The following is a 7,257-nucleotide window of genomic DNA, read 5'->3' on the forward strand; positions in this document are numbered from 1 at the left end:
AATTTTTGTCCAACCTCCTTTTTGTTTTTCACCAGAGAACATTAGTTTTGCAGACTAATGGGGTTTCCTTACGTGAGAATTATACAGCACAATTGATGACCACACCCCATAGACTGGCCCCTCCTTGGTAAGGTTTTCCATGTTACATGAACTCATTCACTCATTCTGATGTTGCAGTTTTCCAAAGGAGGATTGATTGCTTCACTCACTCATTCATTAAGCAATGTGTGAGAAGTGCTTTTGGTACATGAGGCATTGTATTAGAAGGCCCCAGAATCCAGATCTTGTAAAGGGGCTAAACCCATAAATAAATAAACAAACTTGCAGTACAGAGGAATGGCAAGGAAACCTGAGGGAATCCAGTCATGGAGGAAAGGCACGAAACCCACACCAGGTACATCAGGGAAGGTTTCTCAGAGGAGATAGCACCAGAGCTGGCCTGAAGACCCCAGGAGTTAGTTTAGTCCACTAAAGGAGAGCAGGGAGGGACACTGTTGAAGGCAGGAGGAATCCTGCATAGCCAAGCTCAAAGGCAGCTCCATCCTGCCACACGACTCTTGAGGCTGTGGCAAGGTTATGTGAGCAGCAGAAAGAAGCCTGGGAAGGATGGCAGAGGCCGGAACAAAAAGGGCTTTGTAGGCACCATGAGGAACTTGGTTTAAACCAATGGCCACAGAGGCTTTTATGTGATCTTGTGGCATCAGGGTGTAACTGGGTTAAAACAAGACAATGCTGGAAGCAGGGACACACGGAGGAGAGAGAAGCAATGACACGTGAGAAATCTAAAGGCCTCAACAGAGGGTTGAGTTGTGTTCCCCTCAAAACTCATCTTGAAGTCCTGACCCCCCAGTTCTGCAGAATGAGACCTCATTTAGAGATAGGGTCATTACACAGGTAATCAAGATAAGGTAACGCCATTACTATGCATCCCGATCCAACACCATTGGTGTTTTTTGGTTTTTTTGTAAAGGGGAGGGCAGAAATTTGGACTCTGCCACTAGAGGGAAGACAACATGGCCATCTAGAGAGGATAGCATGTGACCATGAAGGTGATCACCTCTAAGCCAGGGAGAATTCTCCTTCCCTCACAGCCTCAGAAAGAACCAGCCCTGCCACCATCTTGATAAATGGTCATCTGGCCTCCAGAACTGTGAGGCGATAAATTCCTTTGTTTCATCTATCCACTTTCTGGTACTTTCTATGGCAGCCTTCGCAAACAAATACGGGCAGTGACAATGGAGGTGAAATTAAAGATATTTCAGTGGCACACTACGATCTTAGTCATTTATTGGATGTAGGCCAAGGGAAAGTGAAGAAGAAAAATATGACTCTGGTCATGTAAAATGGAGCAGGGCTGTAATCTCAGCTACTCTGGAGCTGAGGAAGGAGTATTTCAAGTTCCAGGCCAGCCTCAGCAACTTAGCAAGACCCTGTTTCAAGATAAAACAAAGAGGACTGGGAATGTAGTTCAATGGTAGAGCACTTTGCTAGCATACGTGAAGTCCTGGGTTCGATCACCAAGTACCAGAAAAAAAAAAAAAAAAAAAAAATTGGTAAAGGAATATCTAATACACAATTATACAAAACTCAAAAGCAGAAAAAAAAAAACGAATCCATGGCAATAGACATTAGTATAGTAGTACTTTCCTAGGTCAGAGTACAGGAGTTTATTTTATTTTATTTCTTATACCAAAGAAAATTATTTATTATAAATAGATATAAAGTACAACAAAAGAATTATCATACAAATTGTCACAAGAATTTTTTTTTTTAAATGAGAAGTGAACTGTTTTTAATTGGAGGAATTTAAAGAGGGCTTCTGAAGAGCTGATGACATTCTATTTCTTCATCTCTTTTTATAAAATCTTTTTTCTTATTTATTTATTGGTACTTGGGACTGAACCCAGGGGCATTTTACCACTGAGCAACATCTCCTGTTCTTTTTATTTATTTTTATTTTATTTCTTGATTTTTCAAGACAGAGTCTTGCTAACTTGCTTAAGCTGGCCTCAAACTTGGAATCCTCCTGCCTTGGAATCCTGAGTCACTGGAAATACAGACCTGTACCACTGGCCCCAGCCCTTGACCTGGTCTTGATTGCAGGTGTGAGTTCATTCTGTAAAAGTTTGTCAAGCTCTACAGTTAGTATGTGTGCCATTTTTTACATGTGTATCTTAAATATAAATAAAATGTTTAAAGATAACCTTTTTAAAAAAATAAAAAGCGTAAGTGAATGAACAGAAAAAGGAAGAATGGGCAGGTGCCAGCCTGCAAATATTTATACTGGGTGGGAGCAGAGAGCTGTGACTTAATTTTAACTAGGTTAATCCCTATCAGGACAAGTAGCAACCCATTAAGAATATTGTGTGTTTGCCTAGCACACGCAAAGCCCTGAGTTTGAACCCAGCACCACAGGAAAACAAAAAACAAAGCAACAAAACCCTATGAGTTCACAGACAACAGTCATTTTTAGTTTGAAATGAAGGCATCTTGGGCTAATGTCAAAGCACTTTATTTAAGGTCCCTTTGATGAAAGGAGTCTGTTTTTTGGGTCCATGCAATGAAGAGAATGGGCAAGATTCTCAGCTCCCCACATCCCATTTATGATCTTTCATCTGTTCTCCTATAATTTCCTGTTATTACTTGGCAAAACCCAATCCATTCTTCCATTCTCCATTCGAAAGCTAAAGAGCTATACAACATGATTCAAGCTTGGGATGCGGCTCAGAGGGAGCACGTGCCTAGGGTGTGTAAGGCCCTGGGTTTTGAGTCCCAACACTGCAAAACAAAATCTTGAAATACAACAGTGCTGGGTCTAACCCCCCAACTCTGCCACTTACTAGGCAAGCCCTTGGGTAAGTTTCAAAATTCCTCCAAGCTTGTTTCCTCATCTATAAATGGAACTAATAATACTATCTACCTCATATACTTATAGAAATGATTAAATGAATTAACTATTTAATTTATATGGCACATTTAGAAGAAATTAAGAGTTGTTATTTTTCAACACTTTTTCTTTTTTACTACCAATCTGGTTTCTTCCCCCAACCAGCCTAACCACACTTTTTCTTCCCATTCCACTAAACTAATAGGTACTAAGAGAACAGCAGTTGGTTTAGTTTTTTTGTTGTTGTTGTTTTGTTGTTTTGTTTTGTTTTTTTTAGAACAAAATGGGTATATTTCTATCGGACTACCTGATACAGAAGATAGTGTGGTATGGATGGATAGTATGAATGACAAATAATACAAATATATTTTATTTGAAATAAACAAAAATGCTTACACAGCTTTCACTTGGAAACAAACTCTTGCTTGACTGTATTACTGAGCAAAGACAAAGCTAAAGCACAAACACCCTTCTTGTTTAACATGTATTTGGAGACAGGTAGGAAGACACTACTTGGTTTTTTAAAAAACTGACCTTCCCTTAAGGCCTGGTCATAGAAGTGTAAACAATGTAAATGAATCCATCATTACCAGTTGTCCTGTCATATCTATGTCACCTGTGTATTCTGAGATCACATACACACCCTGCCAATATACCTGGGCAGGGTTGCTATATCACAGTTACACTTGATTTCTTGGCAGTTAGGACTGAGGAAGAGTAATTTAGATCAAGTTTTACATCCTATTCAGAAGAAAACACTAGTATTCCCTTAAACAACAGGTTACAATAGAAAGATACTGCCTGGAAGTTATCTTTTCACTTTGGTTCATCTTAAGTTTTTGTGATTTACAGAGTTGCTTGATTCATTTGCTTATAGTACAATCCTGCCACAAGTATTAAAGCACAAGATACCTATTATTCCTTCAGCATCTGCATTTTTAAAGTTTTATACTCTACTATAATCCACAGTATGTCAGCAGTTCTTGGATACTTAAAAAAATATAAATGGATAAAACTCTTCTAAAATGCAGATGTTTGTAACTACAATAGTACTAAATGGAAGGAGAAAATGAGGGAATGAAAAAAGCAAACATGTTCCATGTGCAGGGAATGTGGTTCAAGTCTTTGGATCTAAAAACGAGTCCCCCCAGAGAAGCTGGCTGTCATGGAATTTCAATAAAACTTCCTTTGCCCCCAAAATGGACCTGAAAAGCCTCAATCCAAACTTTTGAAAACTGCAGTTATGAGATACTATAAATGACAATCAAAGCAGTCAGAGGTTGAGAAGGATGAATGTGTCTTCCATTTAGCTACAAGCTGTAGCATAGCCTCCTTGGATTTTGGTGGATCAGTGAAAAGCAGTGAAGTATCACAAGGCTTTGGAGCACAGGATTAAGAGTACTGAGCATATATCTGTCTAAATCAGTAACAGGACTTCATGACTAGGAAAATTTTCTAAACAGTAAAATGACTCCAGAATAGATGGATCTCTCTTTAACACTAAGTGCAGCAGAATTAACAAAAAGAAAAAAGAAAAAAAATTTACAAGTAGATATAGTGATAACAGAAAAATACAAGGGAGAGGATACAAAAAGATGAAGTCAATGCTATAGGTTCAACAATATTCCATGAGGCTAAAAATCTGTTAACTTCGAAAGCCCTAGCAAAATATCACCCTTGTGTATAAATCACTAATTTATCATATGACCACATGTTGAATCCTTTCTTTCTACATACTGAAGAATCCTACAGTCAGCCTTTATGCATTCTGCATTTCTTTGCCAATCTTGTAGCTGAGTATCTTGTTCCAGTCGATTTGGTGCAGGTAACCAGAAGGTGCAGGTAACCGGAAGCTGCCGGCGCAAGGCCTTGAATGTGGTATATGACATTGTTTGGTAGTTTTCACTAATTGCAGTCTGATACTCATTTCTGCAATCTCTATGATTTTAATAAACTCCTTGGCAGTTTGTACTTCATTCGAAACAGTTACTAAATCTTGTACATCTTTATGACTAACCAACTGAACATTGCCATCTTCATAATAGTGAACCTGAATCTTGAGCACTCCAATCACCTGAGCTGTAGGTGGTGTAATAGTGAACTTCCACTCTAATCTCCAACGACCATTCCAGAAGTTTTTAGGCTGAAACTGGTGGCTTTCAGTACATGCAATAATGGTCTGTTGCCCATCTATAGTTTTAGCATAAACAGTACAGAAGCCATGGGAATAATGATCTTTCACATAGGCTCTTAAAGCATTGTCACAGGATTCTCTCCAAGACTTCAAACCTCCATCTATTTCCTCTGGTTGAGGGTCCCTTGCTTCTTTCCGTAAGTGATCAAACTTAAAGGAAATTTTGTTTCGTGGATCTAAAATCTGCTATTACCCAGGTCACCATGCTCTGTAATTAAGACCTGATCTTCATATCCTTCTATCTTCACAGGTGTGAACTGGTCCATGTTATATTGGGCAAATGCATGTGCTGCTCCTTCCCTGAGGAGATTGTCATTGTTGAGTAGTAGCCGGACATCACTGAATACTTCATTAAATTCCCCTGGGGATGCGTGGAGTGATGAATTTAGCAGCTATGCATACCTTCTCCTCATCCAACACCCGATCCTCGAAGTCGGCCATCTTGGGCTGCTCTGGTTAGTTTTGAAATGAAAAAGAAAAGCAAGAAATATAGGAACGACTCTGCCACAGGAGGAGACACAGCACACTCTGTGATGGGCTGACAGATCTGACTCCATGAGAATCTTCTAGGCCAGACTCTAAGGGATATGACTAAACAGACTCCATTTTGCTCTGGGACTCCATGTTATGTAGGAAATAAGCTTCTCCCATTGGAACACCCCGCCTCTGTGCCCATCATCAGTTACTTGGTGTGACATGTTTAATAATATACAATGGCAACTCCTATGTAGTAAAGAATTGCTCTCTTTTGATTCCTATTGCTCCTAAACAATGTACCATGTGAACAGTGATTGTGTGGGTGTTAGCAACCATTCTTATTTTGTACCTAGGTAAGGGTCATTTTGACCCATTTCCTCCTCTGTCGATGATCTCATGATGTTAGTTTGTAATTTCGAATCAAACTAACACTTATGATTGATGTGATTTTTGGTATAAGAACCCCTACAATGCTGTGGTCAGGGATGTTCTCCCAATAGCCATTTTTTGGGGCATTGTGTGAGACAGTCAGCTGGCTGGCTTAATAAAGACTCTCAAATTTGTACTTCTCAGTGGCGATCGGTCTGTTCTTAAGATGCGTCCCATAACATTTGGAGGCCCCAGCGAGATCTTCGCTGCCTAGTGGTCAACCACCGCTCACCACTGACCTGGGAACTCCTGCGGAGGGGAGAGGCCACAAGTTGCTCCTTGGGGAAGGCCTCTCAGAGATGTTCCTCAGCCCCAGGCTGCACAGTCTGTGGAGCCCCATCCCAGGACTGAACTAAATTCTCCAAGAGAGTCACCTGTTTCTGCACCCCTGGGGGACCGGCAAGTCTGGCTGATCTGCCTCTGGGGACTCTAAGGAAGGCTGGACGCAGCATTACCTCCCTAGTCCGGGACTGGCAAGACGTTGCTCAGTCCCTCTGGTCTGGAATCTGGAGTGCCCACTTGTTCGTGTCTTTGGTGTTTTATCTGTTCTGTGTTTGTCCTTTTCCGGTTTTTGTTGCCTTTAAGTGTAAGCATGGGTCAATCTCCCTCACGTCAATCATGTACTCCCCTCCAGTGCACGTTAACTCACTTCCAGGAATTCCAGAAGAGAGCCAGTGACTACGGAACCCGCTGCGATATCTTTTCTTTCTCTAAATTCTGTAAGAGAGAATGACCAACTTTCGAGGTCAGATGGCCTTGTCAGGAGACCACCAAATTGTCTCTGGACATCCCGAACATCCTGATCAAATGTTTTATAGTCAAATTTGGGTAAAAACATGGTTAAAAAGGTTTTTAACACTGTTCACTAAAGCTTACATTAAAATGTAAACTGCTGCCAATAGGAACTTCCAACTATTGGAGTTGGTCCACCAAAATGCCAGGCTAAAATTTTAATGGCTGCTATACAGGAGACCAGAAAAACTGTTTAAACAAGACCCCAACCTGAGGGGGCTCTCCCAATGGAAACAGCTCCCTTGCTGTCTCTTCAGGAAAACTCTTTCAGGAAGGGATAGGGCATAACTATTGTCTATATTCTCTTAATTCTTTTCCATCAGGATGAAGGCCAAAAAGACTTTAAAATTCTATTTTTTCGAGTTCATAATTTCGATCTGGTGTGCCTAAGTTAATTTTTGATCAGAACTATTTTATCCAACTATAAAGTTTTCTTAATGCTGTTTCATTCAAAGGCCAGTTTACAAGGGTTAACTCT

The 7,257-nt window shown here is 40.3% G+C and overlaps 1 pseudogene across 1 annotated transcript; it reads right to left on the reverse strand.

The window, feature by feature from the left end:
• Positions 1–4,631: 4,631 nt before the first annotated feature.
• LOC306670756 (F-actin-capping protein subunit alpha-1-like) lies at positions 4,632–5,531 on the reverse strand (annotated as a pseudogene). Its single transcript has one exon. The product of its transcript is annotated as an F-actin-capping protein subunit alpha-1-like (transcript).
• Positions 5,532–7,257: the final 1,726 nt, after the last annotated feature.

The sequence above is a fragment of the Sciurus vulgaris genome (assembly GCF_902686455.1).
Source record: "Sciurus vulgaris genome assembly, chromosome: 10".
NCBI lineage: Eukaryota > Metazoa > Chordata > Mammalia > Rodentia > Sciuridae > Sciurus > Sciurus vulgaris.